Raw genomic sequence first — 20,917 nt, 5'->3', positions numbered from 1 at the left:
CATCTGTATCATTTTTTAAACCCCACATATGCATGAAATCGTATGATGCTTGTCTTTCTCTGACATTAACACTCAACATTCACTGAAACAATCCAATTAGAAAATGAGAATAAGACAGGAAGAGATGTTTCACCAAAAAGGATCTACGGATGGCAAACAAGCACATGAAGAGATGCTAAACATCACTAGTCTTAGGGGGATGCGCATTAAGAATGGGATGAGATATCACTGTGTACCTTTAGCTCAAATAAAAACCTAAATAACTAAATAATAAAATAAAATAAAAATGAAATTGTGACATTACCCAATTCTGGTGGGAAGGCAGAGAAACTGGATCTCTCATACATTATTGAGGCAAATGTAAAATTGTACAGCCGCTATGGAAAATTAAGTTGGCAGTTTCTTTGGGCACTAACCATACACTTACTATACAGTTTCACTCCTGGGCACTTACCTAAGAGACATGAAAACTTGTATCTTCACAAAACACTATATACAATTTTTAATGGCAATTTTATTTATAATGGAAACAACTCAAATGTCCCTCAATAGGTGAATGATTAAACAAAGCATCCATACCATGGAATACGACTTAGCAATAAAAAGGAATGAATTATTGATATAATGAGTTGGGTGGATCTCAAGGGCATTATGCTGAGTGGAAAAGGCCATTTTAAAGGGTCGCATGCTGTATGATTTCATTTATATAACCTTTTCAAAATGACAAAATTATAGTGATAGAAAGTAGATTAGGGGTTGCCAGGACTTAGGGATGATGGGCCATAGAGGCATGGGTGTGACCATAAGGGAGAACAAGTAATGATCTTTGTAGTGATGAAATAGTTGTGTATCTTGATTTTGATGGTGGTTACACAAATGTGTACATGTTGTAAAATGATATAGAACCATGTATACACACACACACATGTGCGCGCGCGCACACACACACACACACACACTGTACCAATGTCAAGTGCCTAGTTTTGGTATTGTAGTAGAATAATTATATAAGATGTAACCATTGGGGGGGAAACTGCGTGAAGGTACAAGGACCTCTGTCCTATCTTTACAACTTCCTATGAATTTGTAAAGAACTCAAAATTAGAAATTAAAATAAGCAAGCTGTCCAACTCTTTTAAGTAGACAGTAAAATATACATAAGAGATCTCTTATTAGGAACTGAATAATTTATTTTGTAACTCTTAAATATTTAAATGTTTTGCTCAAATACTGATGAATTCATATTTTTGTTAATTGTTCACGATCTGCTCAAAACTACTTAATCAGACTTACAAATTCATAGTTTGAAATTCATAAATTCAACATGTGGTACATACTACATACAGTTCTGCGAAATTTTCTATTTTTGATTTTGCTCCGTCGTGATTTTTGAATTTAATGATAGGCATTTCTTAAGGAGAAGGAGAGGTTAATGTAAAAGGGGTGTGGTTGTTCATGGGAGTAAAGAGTCCCTAATGCATGATAATGAATGGGGGTCCATTATTTGGCGGCTGAAAGTCTCTTACTCTAAATTGCATTAATAGTTGAGATTAAGAAATGTAATCCAGTTTGATTCTTTACTGCTGAGAAAATGTGTGAAATATTGTCAGTAGTTCTGAGTGTCAGTTTAAATTCACCGTTAAACCTGGCATACCTCTAGAAGAGAAAGATCCAGGATTTAAGACTGTCACAAGTCGGGAAAGTGGAAGGAACTGGGGTTATTCAGCCAGGAGCAATGAAGACATTGGTAGGTCTGTAGTTCTCACCAAGCACATCAAAAACTGTCAAGACAAAGAGAACATACTTGTTCTGTTGACCTTTGAGGAATGAAAAGGACCAGTAGATGGAAGCTGCAGGTTTTGCCTTACATGTGGGGCAATGATCATCATGTACCTGTTCCTTCTTGGGATCTTAAGGAATTATAGGCAAACCTGAACCAATGTGATGATGTGGTCAGAAGAGAATTTTAAAAATTATGTACAACTACATATTTTAGTAGGGGTTTGCTTCATGTTTTTCCTCAAAGGAAAAACCAGCCTCCACAATAATGAAACAAAGTAACAAAACAGTGCTGGTAAACTGTTCAGTTGCAAAATAATCCTCATCACTTTCCTAGTCACAAGGAATTTCATAAGTAGAAATAATGTCCTTAAATTTAGTATTATCATGTTTCATGAAAAGTCCTTGGAAAAATCCCATTTGTGCATACGTCTTACACATCTTATTTTGAAATCCTTTGAGATTATAAGCAATTAAATTAATTGCATTTTGTAGCCCAACCCCTCATTTATAACATATAATTCCCCAGGAGCCACATGTCCAGATTCAAGAGCAGCTTGATAGAAAGCCTGATTTATTTTTGTTTTCTTCCTGGGTCTGCTTTGAATATTCTTAAAAGAAGGGGGGAAATGCTGTGTTTAATATTCATATAGGATTTTCTTTTTAAAAGCAGCTTCTCTCAAAAGCCTGTTGTTAAACAGGACTACCTAGAAAGGGGTCAACTTGCAAAACCCTTCCTAAGTACTTGTTTGGTTCTTTAGGATTGATGGATAAGCTGATAGGATCTAATCTTCAAATGTGTGTATCATTAATAGAGATGTAAGAATCTCAATTTACTTTGTCTTTTTCTTTTCTGTCACATCATAAGGAACAGCTTTACTAATGAAGTACCCAATGGTAATAACCCATTATATGCTAGAATCTCTCTTTATATCAGATGACATGCAAATGAACTGTTCTATTTCTGTGGAGAAAGAGAGACAAGGAGTGGTCTAGTTAATCATACTTGAGGGCTGCCATAGTTGTCTTCTGGGAAATATTATCATTATTCATTCTTATTTAAGGGTCCTTATCCTGTGCATAAGAAAATCTCCCATTCATTCCATTTGGGTTTGATGTTAATTACAGGGGCATTAATGGAAGCTTTCTCATAAGAAATGAATGTAGGATTAAATCAGAAAAAAAAAGCAACCTTCGGGTGAATCAGGTCATCATAATATCATGCATTTAGAAGCTGGCAGGTTGGAGGAACTTTAGAGATCATCAGTCTTCTTGTTCAAAAGTAGGAACTGAGGTCCTGAGAAGTGAACTGACTTAATCAGAGCTCCCAGCTGATGAGAGGCAGGCTTGAGATGACAAATAAGGGAGTCAGTTTCATGAGACAGCAAGGTAGAGAGAAGATAATTCTGGGAATTTCTTTTCCCAGAAAGCACCAGATTCTGGCCTTTTTCTACTGTTAACTAAGTCCATGATTTTGGGGAAACCTTTTAATCTCTCTGGGTCTGTTTTCTTGAATTAAAGTAAGGAGGTTGGACTAGATCATTTGTCCTCCAGAAAAGGGAAATCGAACTGAGCTAGTATAAAGGGTCAATGTGTTTATTGGAAAAAAGATATTTCTAACATATCATTTACATTTGCTTCCAGAAAACTTGAGAACAGCCAACTTTGGATGTCAAGTAAATTTAGCAGCAGTCTTTTTAACCGGCCTTTCCTCCAACTTTCTTCTTAGCCCTGATAAGACCTTTTTTTTTTTTTAACATTTCTTCATGTGAATTCTGGTTGACAACGAGTAATTGATAATATTAATGGTAAAATGAGGTTTTTCCTTAATCTTACATGTCTTTTAAGGAATTAACTGATTATGTATCCACATCTATGCAATCCCTATTCACCTTGTCACCATGTAATTAAGTCATTTTTCTTTTTCATTCAGGCATTAGGGTCTAAGGTAAGCGGTGTTTTTTGAAAAATTATATACATTCTCGACCAGTATTTCTGGTTTCTTTAAGTTTAATGAAAACAAACAAATATAAATTTCTAGCATATAAATTGGATTTTGTTTTGTTTATCTAGAAAGGAAATGAAACAAATTATTTTTTTACTTATATATTTGACTTATACTTAGTGTATACAGTATTTTATTAGGTAAAATGCCTGTTTGCTATTTACCAAAATATTTTCACCTGTATTTTATAATTATATACATAAGGAGGCGTATATTAGAGCAATATTACATTTCCCTTCTCTTCGGACCAATATTATCTAAATTACTATAAAGCCTTTTCTACTGTGAATATCTGTTTGCTTGTTTTACTTTTCTTTATTTTGTATTTTACTTTCATATGTTTTCCTTATTATGTACTATATTCTTATTTTAGAAAGGCTAGAAACTATAGAAAAGTAATAAAATAAAAAAATTACCGCCAGAAATAAACATTATTTCCACTGTTTTTATTTGTGAACACTATCACTTTAATAATAGTCTATGAAATGGATTAAATTTTGTGTAATGCTTCAGTAAAATAAAAGAAATACCACACATATAAACGAATAGCTCTATAATTTGGTCAAATTGGATAAGATGTAACATAATTTCAGTTTTTATTTCTTCAAAGTATTAGGAATTTGGATGTCTCGTAATAATGACTTGCACATGTACTCAGGAAATAGAAATAATCTACGTTGCAAACATGTTAGTAAGTCCTTCCGCAGTGTAACATTGTGGTTTCTTGAATGTTTTCATGTAAGGGTCTTACTGCCAACTATTTTATAATATCTCTGTAAAATATATTAAAAACATTATTTTTTTCTGCCACAAAGAAGTTTTTCAGCTTTCTAATTGTGGTGATAGCTTTGTGAATACTAGCCTTTTCTCTACCTTTTTATACCAGCTAACATATATCGTAGTCCAAAGTTGACAAGGTAAGAAATCACAATAATTGTTAATTCATGGACTAACTAACTAGGCTTTGATGGCCCCTTTAGCAATGTTTATCTATTTTTTCTTGAGAGTTTATAGGTGATTTATTCTTCATTTCTCCTTTTAAATTTTATTGATTTCTTTTCTTTTGAAAACATTTTAAAGCTTTTATTTTAATTCTAGCTAGTTGACGTACAGTGCTATATTAGTTTCCAGTGTACAATATGGTGATTCAACAATTCTTCATTTCTTCAAACTAACTTAACAAGTACGTATATGTGGCTCTAGAAATCAAATTTCATATAGTTTTCTTTTTATAGGTGATATCAATTCTAAGAAAAATCAGTTCATTTCATCCAACTGGTTTTCCTTTACCTATCCAGAGTCCTCAGTTGGAGTGACCTTTGGAGTGACTGGTGTCTTGAGTGATGTAGTTAATGAGATCTAGCGACATCATGACCCTGACCCCTTCATGGCCCTGGCTCCTCTCATCCATCTTCTTAACCCCACAGGCTGAGTCAGTGTGTAGAATCAGGATTAAACAAGTGTGAATAAACAAGTTCAAGAGTTTTCTGTCATGACTGCCAGCTCATGGCAGTGGCAAAGTAAGACATAGAGAACTTAATACTGTGAGCGCTCTTTGGGCACCTCCATGAATCCTGCTGGAGAAATCCTACTGTTTGTGGTCAGTGCAGTGCATCTAATCTCCGTTTGCTCCATTCCTGGGCAGTGATGGCAGTTGGCCTTTAATAATCACATAGCTGTTGGCACATTCATTGAAAGGATGGCTGATCTATCACTTACCCAATGTCACACGTTAGGAAAGCTTTTATCTCATTAACTATGATTAATGTTTGTATGTAATGGGCTTGTCATGTAACTGTTCATATTCAGCAGTTTTGAATCCCTTAGCTTACTTGAATGGTGAAGGGTATTTCTCTTTCCAGAGGAGAGCCTTATCTTAAGGACTTAGTGAGCTCATTATCCAATCGCTATTGCCACATGGCAAAAAACAATAGTGATACAGCTCTTCCTTGACTCATTCCCCATTATTGGTGTTCAATCATTGAACTTGGTATGTCTTTATATAACTGCAGTCTAACTGAAATATATGAACAGTTTATGTAGAAAAGAAAGAAAAGCCTTAGAACTTTAAGGAAGGATTTGTCTGTTCTTTTTTAGCCTGAAAGTTGCTTTCCTAATATGATTTCCTAAGTCTGTTTTCCTAAGGTGGTATGAAGGGGGTAGAGATAAAGGATGCGGTTACTTTCTTGCCTGTGGCTGTGGTTCTTGCTTTATCTGTTCTACATTTGACAAGTCCTTCCCCTTCGCCCAGGGCACCATTTGATAAGTTGACCAGTCAGTGATTAAACATATTTATTTAGTTCAATGGGTCAGAGCTATTGCGACAGATAGAAAATTACTGATGGATTATCAATTTCAGCACCTCTGACATCTGGCCTCAGTGCAGTCCATCATCTGAGGACTCATAACACATTCATTTCGACAATAACATGCTCAGCTACCTGTGTGATCACAGAGCTGGATATTGGAAATATTTTGCTCAGAATTAATAAGACAGAAGTCACAGGAATTAGAAGAGTTTTGCCCTGACACTTGAAAACTTAAAAGCACCTAGTAGCTTACATTGTTTATGGCCGGAATGAGAACTGACTTGTACTTTAAACATGCTGTGCTGATTTTGCTGATGTTTTTATCATTCTTTTAACAAGCATATTTTGGAATTGATGAAACAGGTATTTGGAAATACTTTCGAAACTGTATTACATATAAAAAGATTACTTGTGTCAAAATACTCTATTTACAATTTTTAATGAATTAAAATAGTAGTCTTAAGTTTTTGGTCTACTGAAGTTACAGGATTAGCAAAACAAAATAACTCAAGTACCTACTATTCAAATTCTTTCAAAAAGTATTTATAAATACCTTTCTTCTATTTATCGTTACTGTTGAGGGGTTCTTTTATCCCAAATGGATTCTAATAATAAGAAGAATCGTATAGCAAATGCTAATCCAAAATATGGAGATATACCCTACTCCTCTATTTCATTAAAACTCATTCCAACACAATCTTCTTCACATTCCAATTTCAAACTTTCACATAAAATTTAAGAGTGATCTTGTGATTAGGTTTTTTAAACAAATATGATTCAGGTTAGTCTGCTTTAATGTGTGCTCAGATCTTGAAATCTGGCCACACTTCTTGAGAAATTAATAGGTCACAACAGATAATAAGCTTAACTTCTATTTTGGCTCTCATTTGTAAATATTTCATGTGACTATTCCTGTATCTTTATATTCTGTGTACCTAATGGCCTACTTTATGACAATCCTACATTTAATATTTATGTGTGCCGTCATAAAAATATTAGTGAAGCTAAAAATGATTCTGAGTCTTTAAAGAGCTTACTTTCACACACTTTCTTGATTTTTCATGGTGATAAGAACTTAGAAATGTTATCTTTTTATTTTATTTTTTTAAGTAGTTTTATTTATTTATTTATTTTGAGAGAGTGTGTGTGAGCATGGGAGAGACAGAGAGAGAGAGAGGGAGGGAGAGAGAGAGAGAATCCCTGCACTATCAGCACAGGGCCCAATGGCAGAATTTGAACTCCTAAACCATGAGATCATGACCTGACCCAAATCAAGAGTAGGATGCTTACCTGAGCTACCCAGACACCCCTAGAAATATATATTATCTTTGTTCACAAAATAAAGATTGAGCTCATTGACATTACAGTTTGTGTTATTCACTAATACAAACTTCTTGTCATAAAACTGACAGGCCCTGTGGAATGTCCAGCTTTTTTCCAATATGCGATAACTTGACAATGTTACAGGCGATATGGTCATTTTTTTCATTGCTAAAGACTTCCTGATTTGTCTTAAAATTATGTGAGGTTTCTTTTATAATTCTGTGGAAACCTTCAGCAGTTGAGTATGGCATTTAATCAACCCATCTCTCCTTGAGAGAGACCTTTAAGTTGGCAGGAAAATTTTTGGATGAATGCAAGTTTTAGGATCCTCTCTTGAATCTAGATGTGCGAGTCAGAAAAAGTGTCATGAATGTTCAGATAAGACACAATTAAAAAATCAAGGAGGTCAGATTAGAATACTTGAATTTGATTTGGAGAATTGATTTGAGCAATCACAGGGAAGCCACTGTAACATTTTCCTTAAAGGCCGACCCCTCTGAATATTAGAACATTCCACATCCATCATTGCTTTAACTTCTTAAATATGATGAACAACACTTAATACTTCTTCAAATATATTACCCTGCGCTTTCAAAATTGGAGGAGGGGCCACTCTCTGCTCCATATTTTGATTAATTGTTAAACATCTAAATTTGTCTTTTCCTTTTATTTTACACCCTACTTGTCTCTGAAATAACATAAAAATTTTCATTTGCAATTTCTAACATATAAACTGTATGTAAGTTGCCAGGAGTAGGTCAACAGAATTTCCATAAAAATCAAACAAACAACATGGAAAAGTGACATTCGTTACTTTGGAATAAAGATCATGTGGATCAGTCCATCATATGAAACTTGTGATTCCATAAAAGTGCATCAACTTAGATTAAAATATTCAATAATATGAGTTGCTTGTGTTGAAGTTTCTTTGGGTAAAAGAATGTTGCTAGGTTAGATTGCCAGGTGCTTTCACACAGAAATGAATATTATCATCTGTAACCTCACGGGGAGACTAAGAAATTCAACAAAATAGCGGAAATGCCATATGATGTATATAAAGCTCCAGCAATGTGAAGTATGTTATTTTAATGTTCTGTGAGTTCGTTGACACAGACTGTAAGGAAGAGAATACACAGCCATCCATTCTTAGAGACTTCTGTGCTGACAGTCCAAGACTTATGGTTTTACAGAATTCATATTGACATGTAATGATTTTTCATGCAAGGACATTAATATTGGCCAATTTCATGTACTAAAATGTAATGTAAGAAGACGCTCAGAGCCACAGTTTTTAAATACTGCCTTCTATATTGCCCTTGTGAGCATTTGAATCAGTAATTTGTAATTTGGAATGACTTTTATCATGGACTGTTTTCTTTTCATCAACCTTATTAAGCATCAATGATATTTTTCCGCTTCTTTTATATTATTGGATTAGTGCTTTGCATCATCAACGACCTTGATTTTCTGCATTTAAATTCCATTTTTAAAGCATTGTGAGGAACAGTTTGATAAGTGGATGAAAGAATGATTATTTTAACTTGTCACCTTCATTGGCATTTATTCCAGTGTGTCCAGCAAATGCATTGTGCGGGATAACTTTGGGAAGATGTGAAAAGAAACTAAGTCAGTGATACTGGCATAGAAATCTAACAATTTTACTTGGATGACCCGAAAGGATTTAGACACTAGGGGAATTTGGCAAATTATGAAGCTTCTACAATGTGAGCTGAAAGGATTCAAAGTAAATCATATTGTACCTCTGACCTGGATTGATTCATATTATAATTGCCTCTCAAAAAACTGATGATATGCTAATATTAAGTTGATAGGAAAATTTTAAATGTGATGTAACTACACAGAATTTAGAAGGAAAGTTTCCCTTTATTCTATGAATTTAACTTTAGCATGGCACAATTATGATTTCCAACAATTACAAAGATAGAATTCAATAGCATAGCTAGAATTACAGTGATAGCAATTGGCTTAAACAAAAAAACAAAACAACTTTGTTAGCTAAGTATATTGCTCTCTTCTGTATTCAGAATAGTATACATCTCAGCTAAGTCTGAATACAGACTTTAGGGAAAATGAAACAAAACAAAACAAAAAACTAACAACAACAAAAACTAAGAGAAAACAATTGAGCAATTATTACACTGAGTTGAAAGGGCAATTTAAAGCTGGAAATTGATTGTACCTGTAGCCAGCCTTGTTTCACACACTCCTTACACTTAGGAACCCCAAAGAATGCCTTATCAATCTGTGTTTGGGTAAACGAATAGGTTTGAGCATTATTTAGTAGATGTTTAGTGTTACTACGTCAATGTGAATGTATGCTATTAATGATAATGTTTTTTAATTCTTGACTTTTACTGAGATCCATTTCACTGTCTATCCATTGTAAGTCCTTGACCTGTTGAAACTGAGTGAGGAATGAGACATTCTGTTTTAAATATTTTCCAGTTAACTTAGTTAAGCCAGATCTCTTTGTTTTGTTCAAGCCATAATGCTCTGTTGGAAATCATTCTTAGAAATTTTATCCTATATTATATTAGTTGGAATCTCTTAGGTGATTCTCATCATGGTAATAATTCTAAGTGTTGGTTCTCTTTATATTTAGGAAATCCTGAATATCCATGCTCTGTTATTTCACAGTGAAACATTCAGCTTTTCCTTTACATAAGTTGAACACTGATTATATTCTGGAAACTTCATATAACATTTCATCTTCACTTCAAGCCACTGATGTTTAGGATATTATTTCCTTTTTTCCTTTATGAAGAAATTAAATGGCAGATTGGGCAAATATTCTGCCCAAAGCCATACAGCTAGTAAGAGGAGACTTTTGGCACATTTCCCACGTGTCAGTTCAATGATCTGGATAGCTTTCCACTTAAAATAATATCTAGAGTATTAGATATTAGGGAGAATTCTTAAGATTGATCTCTTTGTGAGTATGAAGTACAATAAGCAATTCTGAGTCTGTGAGTTCAGGGTCTTGGTTTATTGAAGTATAACTCTTGTTCTATGTAGATGAAGTAGCTTATTGTTCAAAACACAAGTGAGTGTGTATGTGTGGGAGGGGGTGTTGGGAGAGAGCGCAAAATAAGGGTATTCAACAATCTGTTTCCAGCAATACAAATGTGGAGTGTTTACTTTGTGATCACAAACATAAGAACTTTTGTTTGTTTTTAATTTTTGACTATCGCCCCTTGACCTAAGCCTCCAGATATATATTTGGTGATCATCCATACAGATGTGTACAGAGTAAGCATTGCCTAGGTGGAGAGTTGAGGTTATCACTTAGTTCTTGCCATATCTTTCCTTTTGTGTGAACTGAAATGGGTAACATGGAAATTCTTCATTCGTTTTCATATTCAAAGAAGATGTAGAAATCCACAAAGTTAGCTAATTTAAACTCAGATTATTTCTACACTGGTACTAAACTCATAGAGAATGGCCACTCAAAAAGCTGAAGTCCAGTCAAATATCTTTCTTACAGTGATGACAATGTAAAAAATGAAGCTATGATGCTTTACTCAAAGCTTACTTCTCAGATCTATTCCACATGTGGTGTTGCGGTAATATTGCAAGCAGTGAAGTATTAAAACAGTTTTGTCTTGTATTCTTTCATTCTGACAGACCAATGACATAATGTCGACAAGCCATGTCTGATAGATTTGAAATTAAAAGTGAATGCCCTGCCTTTTTTTCCCTAGCTCTTGCCTAATGGCCTTTGAGCCAATGTGCTATTTCACTGCTTCCGATGTACGGTCTTCCAGAGTAAGTCTGGGAACAGCTTGGGAGGGTATTTTCTCAGGCTGCAAAGGATGGTTTGATCAAAACCATATTACTTTGTTATTAAAGGAGAAGAATGGAGAGGAATCAGCAGTAAAAACAAAGTCAGTTCAGAATCTGAACTCCAGAAAGCAGTTTGCTGATAAAGATATTAGCCCTATATATACAATTTAATGCTTTCACAATAAAGTTAACCAGTTGGTTTTCATGAACATACATGGAACAACATCATTTAGAAAAGTAAAGGTAGAAGTTTAAAATGCTCTGCAAAGTGACTTTTAGCTTAGTTCTACACTATATTATATAGTTCTACTATATAGTGAGATATTTTTTAGATTATTGCTTTTGCAAAGATGTGTAAGAACTTAGAGAACTCAAAAAAATAATTGAGGCTGATTATTAGTAAACTTTGGAAGTATTTTATTCAATTATTTATTTAATCAGGGAAGTACTTAACTATAGTTTATTATGAATCTAGCTTGCTTTTCTCTTGAATTAAGGTGTGGTCCTTGCTTTTTGACTGCTTATATACTAATTGGAAAAATTAAACATACACATGTGGAACTGTTGACCATTATAGACAGTGGGCAAGAAGGTGAGAAATAGGGGCGCCTGGGTGGCGCAGTCGGTTAAGCGTCCGACTTCAGCCGGGTCACGATCTCGCGGTCTGTGAGTTCGAGCCCCGCGTCAGGCTCTGGGCTGATGGCTCAGAGCCTGGAGCCTGTTTCCGATTCTGTGTCTCCCTCTCTCTCTGCCCCTCCCCCGTTCATGCTCTGTCTCTCTCTGTCCCAAAAATAAATAAACGTTGAAAAAAAAAAATTTAAAAAAAAAAAAAAAAAAAAAAAAAAAAAAGAAGGTGAGAAATATAAGTAGATGCTATAGGACAGAAGCTTTAATATATATACATATATATGTGCATATGTGTGTGTGCCTGCCTGCGTGTGAAGCATTTAAATACGTTCGTGAAACAAATTCTTATTGGAAACCCCAGTGTCCAGAGTCTAGGTTGGATAAAAGCAGAGGTCATCTATTCCTTCCTTTCTTGAATCTTCAGAGAGTTCAAATAGTTTAAAGCCATTTTCATAGGATACCAGGGAGCCCTTAGCTAGATGTGGGCTGTGGTAAGAGAGGTGGGTAAAGCCTTCCTCATCGGAGAGATGGTTTTTGAACCAAACTAAAATTTTAAAAAATTGGAAGAGAGGAAAATGGGGGCATATCAGAAAGGAAGAATATTGTGAATGAAGGCGCTTGAAGCCAGGAAGAAACTGGTTTTTTTGAAGGGTTATAAGAAGACCAGGTTGGCATGAATAGAGTTTAAAATATTGACGTGTGAGATGTCTAGGTCAGGTAGAGCCGAGTTAACAGGAACCACGAAAGTAGAGGTGTTTGTTTTGTTTTGTGTTTTTGTTTTTGTTTTTGTTTTTTTTTTCTTTTTAGTATCCAAGAAGCAATATGACTATGTCTAGGTCATCATCGAAAATAGATATGACACAATGAGATCAGTGTTCTATGACTTAACACCTCATGGAATTGGTGGGAATGGGTTATTTTGCAAAATCAAGCCAACGTAGGAGAAGAGTGGAGATATTTGCCGGGTTCTTGTATTCATTTTGGTAAAAGGAATACTGACTTTGGGAATACTAGTGCAGCTACCTTTTTTATGCCATATGTTAGCCATGAAATAAATGCACACTACAGTATACATCTTACTTGAGCTACCATTTTTAGTTCTGATTAAAAGTAGCGAATTGATTCATCCATTTTAATTGCTTACAGCTTCCAGGGACTTACATTTGCTCCTTCCCTCCTTCCTTCCCTCCCTTCACCTTTGCTCTCCTCTTACTTTCTATCTTTTATTCTCCATTTCGTTCTTTCTTTTTCCCTTCCTTTCTACTTTCTATATCTCTTTCTGCCATACAGGATATTGGCCTTTTAATTATTGTAACTATTAAACTCTAATATAATAAGATTATATCTTCATGATACAGGAATATCAGGGTTGAAAAAGGGAGAATCCAGGTACTATTCAAATACTTAGTTTAGATAATAGTAAGTCCCTGTTTCTGCTTATTTTCTAGGTAGTGTTTAGATGCAACCTTTATTTTCCATGAGACCTGAACTATAATATAATATAATACTTAGTAGGGAAGCCATATTAATGATAACAGCTGTAGTCTGTCTGCACAATGTCACAATCATTGCCACATGAATATCTCTGGATTTGTACCTCTCAGAGTGTTGTTTAGGTAGATCCAGGTGATTATGCTGGAGGGATAGATTTGCCTTTGAAGTGCAAATCACAGCTTCCAACCTTTCCAGGGACTTGGCTCCTCTAATGGTGTTGGTTTCATTAATTATTTTACGTTTCTTTCAGATATGGTGCTGTTGTTTTAATATGTTAATATTAATTCTGCTGAATTTGTGGCTCTAGCCAAATTCTAGCGTTTGCTTTACTGGTAGACATTTACTACTCTCTCTCATGAACAAAGAAAAGATTGAGAAGTGAGAGAAAACAGAGATTGTCTAAGCTGTACATAGGTGCTTAGAATGTTTGATATGAAGGGATCTAAACTTTTCATTATAAGGAACTATGAAGAAATGTTTGGCTATAGAAAGAGTTTTCTTCACCAAAAGGATAATCTTTTTTGAATATATGGATTTACCAGTTATATAGTGTATTATAATTTTTATGAAGTTTTCATGATGAGTCAAGTGATTAACAACTGATTCTACAGGGTGGGATTGTTAGAAATTGACATTATAGAATAAAATATACAGAACAGTCATAAAAGTATGCTTGCGTTTGGTTCATTTCTACTTCTGGTGTACTACTAGTTGTTTAGCTTACATAATTAAGGGAAAACATGTTAGCCAAGTCTACAGCCTACAAATTCAAAACAGGTTATTATTATTTATTCAGCTCCCAGCGATTGCACACATTTGACCCTAAATGACAAAGTAAATGAAAGCCCTTTTTCAAAGTAATACAATCAGTTCGAAAAATATTGTGCTAATAAAGTTATACATTCTAATTGAAAGATTGATGGCAATCCATTTAGTTGTTACTAGGTTATTTGTGACAGACAGATGCAGAGTAACCTCATTACAGTCAAAATTGTGATGACGTGTAGCTGAAGAGAGGAATAAAGCTGAAACCATTGTCACAGTCCATTTCCAAAATGTATTCAGAAGATGATTTAAAAGAAAATGTACGGCCATTAAATATAAGTTTGAATTGGTTACCTAGCTGTGTTATTATAGAAGCAATGAAATAATCATCTGTTTGACCCATAATTGGCCTACTTAAAATTCACCAATCAGATTTAGTGATTCCAATTTATGTAAGAGAAATACAGTAGCAAACACTGGATTAAAAAGATTATCCCTTGTGGTTTGGTATTTCCAGTTCATATTTTTAGTTGTTTTCTTCTTGATCATTAAGTCTCTATCAGCTTATTTTAGACATTTCTGTCCACAATCACCAGTTCATAATAAATTATTCAGCACTTTTCATTTGTATGTTGCCTAGTAGTTTAATGTCAGGCTTTCAGCAAGTTCTCAAGGGAATTCTATCAACATTTTAAAGTTATGGTTCAGAGAAAGAAGGAATATAGATGCACAATAATTATTTTTATTTCCTTGTGAAAGATGTTGACATCTTTGTGGAATATATTTCCTGTATATTTGATTTTGAAACTTCCTTTTCTTGGTTAATGAAAAGTCCTGTAGAAATTTTAACCTAAAGGAAACTCTGTCTCTCCACACTCTTCCTCCTGCAACCCTGCAATTTCCATATGCATCTCTACAATTTCTTCAAAAGTATCCTCACAGACATTGCTTTTGTTTCAAGTGCAGTAATCTGATGCTCCATCTTGCTCATAAAACTCATCTCATCACATCTTATTTCTGGTACATTCTCATGCATAGTTGTCCTTCTCTCATATCCTTGTGATCACTGCAATGTCCTTTGTTACAGCTTATCTTTCATCATGCATTATAAAGTTCCCTTATCTTAACAGAGATACCCTTTATGAGTAGACTGTTATAATTTTGATTTAAGGTTGACCCTAATATTTTGAAAAAGTGCATTTAGGGGATGCCTGGGTGGCATCCGACTTCAGCTCAGGTCATGATCTCACGGTTTGTGAGTTCAAGCCCCACATCTGTGCTGACAGCTCAGAACCTGGAACCTGCTTCAGATTCTGTGTCTCCCTCTCTCTCTGCCCCTCCCCAACTTGAGCTCTGTCTCTCTCTCAAAAATAAATATACATTACAAAGAAAATTAAAAAAAAAAAAAGAAAAACTCCATTTAGGAAAAGAACATTTTCATATTGTATATAAATTTTCTGTGCAATATCTCTTAATTGCTAACAAGTATAGCATGGTGTTTTTTTCCTAAAATAATGTCTCCACATTAAGTTGATATTTTGTCTGTCCTAAGAAATGAATAAAAAGGAAGACTAGAGTGACACTTCCTCATAGGTTGTGTCATCAGTTAAGGCTTAAGTTTTGGCTTGTCTAAGTAAGTGAATTAAATAGACAAACAAGTGACTAAGGAATTTAGGAACAATTCTTTAGTTTTCTAAGTTTCTATCAGATTTGACCATTTAGCAAATGAAGTATTAAATTAATTAGAAGACAGTTTTAATTAACACCCTCTGATAAAGTGTTTGTGTATTTTTTTATGTGACTGTGTTGTTGAAAAATAATAATATTCTAAAACCTGGTCATTAAAGATAGGGAAAACACATTATTAAATTATTAGATAAATTACTTGGAAGTCAGTCACTTAATGTGTATTTGAAGTGGATTAGTTTGAATACATATTTTCCATCTTAATATAGGAAAACAAAGTAACCTGCATGATTTCTTAGTGACTACTTTAAAATAGGTACATATGTACATATACATATATATATAATATATAATATATACTGGAATATATAGAAATATATATAGAAAATATATATTATATATTACATACAGGAAATATGTATACTATATATTATACATAGGAAATCTATATATAGTAATATTCTGACCAGCAGAACAGATGAAGTTGTTGTTGTTGAGGTGAGAGCCCAAAGGATGAAGTGGAAACAAAAGAGCTTCTCCCCAATCCTAGTTACAGATCACTTACCATAGATTACTGATTACCTATCACTTAACTTCTTAATCTTAGTTTTTTTCACCTATAAAGTTGGATGATGATTCTAGCCTTATAAGGTTTTTGTGATAATTATACATATAATTTTATAATTATATAAGATTGATTCATTTATGAGTTATGAAGACTGTTTAAAAAATTATATGTACTTTTTATTCCTTAAGCAAATGGTAGGAGTGCCTACTGTGTACCAGGTGAAGTGCCATGTTAGGGATATGTCAGTGAATAAGCCAGAAAAATGTCATTTGTAGCCTCCAGTAGCTCATATTCTCAGTGCTTACATATTCAGTGAAGAAATATGAAAAATATGTGAGTGTAGATGTACAAAAATAAACTTACTTGGAAGTCCTCTGGTAATGATTTGTGGATAACTATATTTTTGCATGTTTGTATGTATGCATATGTTTTGTGGGTTTTTTTCCTCCAGATTATCATGGTAGCTGTGTCTTCTTGCTTATTTACATTTTGTAAATATTTTCTCAGATCATTTTTTTCTTCACTGTCCTGTACATTTCATTTCACATTGTATGCTAAGTTTCTTCTTCTTCCTCATTGGATATTTAAGTCATGTCTAGTTTTTCAGGATTGTATATGAACGTATGAACTATAAAATACATACTATGATAAAAATTCTTGTGCACATCCCTGATTATTTTTCTCAAGTAAATTCACACATAGAATTATTGAGTCAATGGGTTTGGATATATATATATATATATATATATATATATATATATATATATATATTTTTTTTTTTTTTTAATTCATTTCTTCTGAGAGAGAAAGGGAGGAAGAGTGCCACCTCAAGTGGGGGAGGGACAGAGAGAGAGTGGGAGAGAATCCCAAGCAGGCTCCACACTGTCAGCACAGAGCCTGACTTGGTGTTCAATCCCACGAACTGGGAGATTGTGACTGAGCTGAAATCCAGAGTTGGATGCTTAACCACCCAAGTGCCCCTGGGTATACATATTTTTAAGAATTTTTGAAAGTTCTTCAGTAATGCTATTTTAGTTTAAACTCAATAATTCCTGAGAGTGCAGGTTTCTCATATGCTTCCTTTAGGACATTTCCCTATGCCTATATGATAAATGAAATCATTATCTCAGCAAGTTTACATTTTATTTTTAGTAAGGCTAAAACTTTTGTTGAGTGATAATTGCCTTATTCTTTTCTTCTTTTGTGAATGGGCTATTCCTGTTGTTTAAGTGCTTTTCCTACTGAAGTGCTCTTTTTTGTTCTTTTCATGTTCTTGGGTGTGTGTATGTATGTGCATATATGAAAGTTTTCCATTTTAGTATAGGAAAACAAAGTACCCTCCATGGTTTCTTAGTGACTACTTTAAAATAGATACATATGCGGGGCGCCTGGGTGGCGCAGTCGGTTAAGCGTCCGACTTCAGCCAGGTCACGATCTCGCGGTCAGTGAGTTCGAGCCCCGCGTCAGGCTCTGGGCTGATGGCTCGGAGCCTGGAGCCTGTTTCCGATTCTGTGTCTCCCTCTCTCTCTGCCCCTCCCCCGTTCATGCTCTGTCTCTCTCTGTCCCAAAAATAAATAAATGTTGAAAAAAAATTAAAAAAAAAAATAGATACATATGTAATTTCCCATAATCCTTTTACTAATCTGTTATATTGACAATATTAAGATAACATTGCTGGGGTGCCTGGGTAGCTCAGTCGGTTAAGCGTCCAACTTCAGCTCAGGTCATGGCTCACGGTTTGTGGGTTTGAGCCCCGTGTCGGGCTTTGTGCTGACAGCTCGGAGCCTGGAGCCTGCTTCTGATTGTGTGTCTCCCTCTCTCTCTGCCCCTACCCCACTCACACTCTGTCTCTCTCTCTCTCTGTCTCTCTCTCTCTCTCTCAAAAAAAAGAAAAATTAAAAATTAAAAACATTAAAAAAAGATAACATTGCTTATGTGTGAACCTTTTTTTGTGTGTGAGTGTATGTGAACATCTTACATAACTAGTTACAGAAATAGATTTCTTAATTTGGCTTTTGTTTTTTCTCATTATAGTACTAGAGTTTCTTATTGGTTTCCCCTTTGGTACATATTATTGGAGAAGTTTTAGACAGCTAGCAAAAAGAAAGAATGGCATTTAAAGTGACTAAGATGTACAGATCCAGTGTATTTTTTACATGGATGTCATTTCTACCTTTCCAATTCCATTGTTTTGGTAGAATCCTAGACTTAATTAATACTGAGTGTTCAGATGAAGGATATCCCCTCCCCCCACTACACGTACTTTTCCCCTGAGATACACTGGAGGTATTTGAATTTTCTTTCTTTTTTTTTTTCATATTTTAGAGCAGGTGGCCCAAAGGCTAAGTATAGATAGACTCTGTTAGCCCTCACAGTGTTTTGCTATTGTTGTATTCTAATTGCATTTATGCTTTTAGGTGAGTTTTGTTCTCTCCAGATCTCCATATGCCCTACAAACCAGATTTATCCACAGCTTGAATGCTTTACTCATACATTACTTTGCTGGACCCAGGTGGCATGTAAATTTTAAGACAACTGCAATTAGTGACTAAAGACTGCTAACAACAAAAGAGTCACTTGGTCAAGAGATTTAAAGTCTGGTGCTGGAGGAGCTATTAAAACTGCTGTTGACATCGGTGGGGGGACTTACAATCTTTGGGATCCATAAATATGAAAAGTAAATTGTTGATAAGCTTTAAGTCTAAAGAGGGCAGAAGTATATATTTCTTATTTTTTAAAGATCTATGACATGTATCAAAGTGCCTAGTACAATTATCAATGCTCAATAAAATTTGTTGAATAAATATGATATAGTTTCCACACTCTTCATTTCAATTTACGTGTTAGACTAAGGAATTTAGGAACAATTCTTTAGTTTCCTAAGTTTCTATCAGATTTGACCATTTAGCAAAGGAAGTATTAAATTAATTAGAAGACAGTTAATTAACACTTTTTGATATAGTGTTTGTGTATTTTCTTTATGTGACTGTGTTTTTTATTTATTTTTTAAAAAAAAATTTTTTTTCAACGTTTATTTATTTTTGGGACAGAGAGAGACAGAGCATGAACGGGGGAGGGGCAGAGAGAGAGGGAGACACAGAATCAGAAACAGGCTCCAGGCTCCGAGCCATCAGCCTAGAGCCCGACGCGGGGCTCAAACTCCCGGACCGCGAGATTGTGACCTGGCTGAAGTCGGACGCTTAACCGACTGCGCCACCCAGGTGCCCCGTGACTGTGTTTTTTAAAAAGAATAATGTTCTAAAACCTGGTCATTAAAGATAGGGAAAACACATTATTAAGTTATTAGATGGATTATTTTGAAGTCAGTCATTTAAAGTGTATTTGAAGTGGATTACTTTGAATGCGTAGTTTCCTTTAGACTATGACCTAATATATTTCCATGATTCCCTCATAAAATTATGAAAATAAAGATAAGTATATTTTAATCTTTACCTACAAAATACATATGATTTATTATAGGGTTGTGATTTTTATCCAACATCCTAGTATTGAATGATGGTGTTTAATAATACTGTAATACTGTATGTCAGAAGATTTATTGTAGTTTTAATTTCTCTCAGCCAGGAGACAGAGTACTTGAATGTGTTTGGCGATTATTGACTGATAAGCAATAAAATGATCCTACATAGAGCTCAGTAGCAAACGTTTCTCGAACTCTCCAATGAATATGGTCTTTTTGGTGTAATGTGTCAATTTTATCAGATTCAAATTTATCATCAAACTAGCTATAGTAGTTTTAGTTCTTAGAAAGGGCCATTTTGACTGAGCTATCATTACATTCACAAACAAAATTGTTTATACCACCAGGAAAGTCCTTATGAAAAAGTCACTCTTCATTACTGCCTGATCAGCCAAAAATACCTTTAATGCCTTTATAGACATTAGATGAAATAAATGACCTATGTATCAGTAGTTTTGGAAAATTGTAATTATTTCCAATAGGCTAATGGAAGTTTCTATCCAGTCACTCAATCTTTTTGACCACTGACTTTTTAAGTGTAGCAGTCTTTAGTCTCTAGAATATGGAAATGTCTCCAATAATTGGAAGTGCTAGAAAAATGTGGATTACTAGCAGGAATAAAAATCTATGGAGAGAAAATAATTCAAGTAAACTATGCTTGATATGCTTATAGTTTGGTTGAATTCAATTCAGCAAATGTCTTTTGAACACCTTCTGTATGTTAGGATGTATGCTAGGTTGCAGGGTTATAAAAATGAATGTATGCTAAGAGAAATGAATAGATAGAAGACATTTATTAATCTTTTCTAGAACACAACATATGAAAGAACCAAGAATGGAGACATATAAAAAACTTTTTACTTCCTGCTTTCTTTAATCTTGCCGTATACCTCTGTACTTATTTATTTCTGTGGTAAAATGCATGATTGAAACATTTTACAGCAATTATGGTTTATAAGTACAATTTTAATTATTTTCTGGGTCATAAAGACCAAAAAGCCATTGGAATGAGAGTTGAAAGGTGAAAGGAGATTATAGAATAAAAAAAATTACATTTTGTCAGGTAATTTCTTGAG

At 34.3% G+C, this 20,917-nt stretch overlaps 1 protein-coding gene and 1 long non-coding RNA gene across 21 annotated transcripts in view; both read left to right on the top strand.

Moving 5' to 3' along the window:
- ROBO2 (roundabout guidance receptor 2) overlaps positions 1-20,917 on the top strand; it is a 1,716,380-nt gene that overhangs the window by 1,187,685 nt on the left and 507,778 nt on the right. The gene's annotated exons all lie outside the window — the stretch shown is intronic.
- On the top strand, positions 8,271-19,352 carry LOC147577531 (uncharacterized). Its single transcript, XR_015240372.1, has 3 exons — positions 8,271-11,812; positions 12,074-16,108; positions 17,969-19,352. It is a non-coding gene; the product is annotated as an uncharacterized LOC147577531 (long non-coding RNA).

The sequence above is a fragment of the Puma concolor genome, chromosome C2, assembly GCF_028749965.1.
Source record: "Puma concolor isolate L17-30 chromosome C2, mPumCon1.1.hap2, whole genome shotgun sequence".
Lineage (NCBI taxonomy): Eukaryota > Metazoa > Chordata > Mammalia > Carnivora > Felidae > Puma > Puma concolor.
The sequence above is the reverse complement of the archived record's forward strand: the minus strand, read 5'-3'. Positions and strand labels throughout refer to the sequence as shown.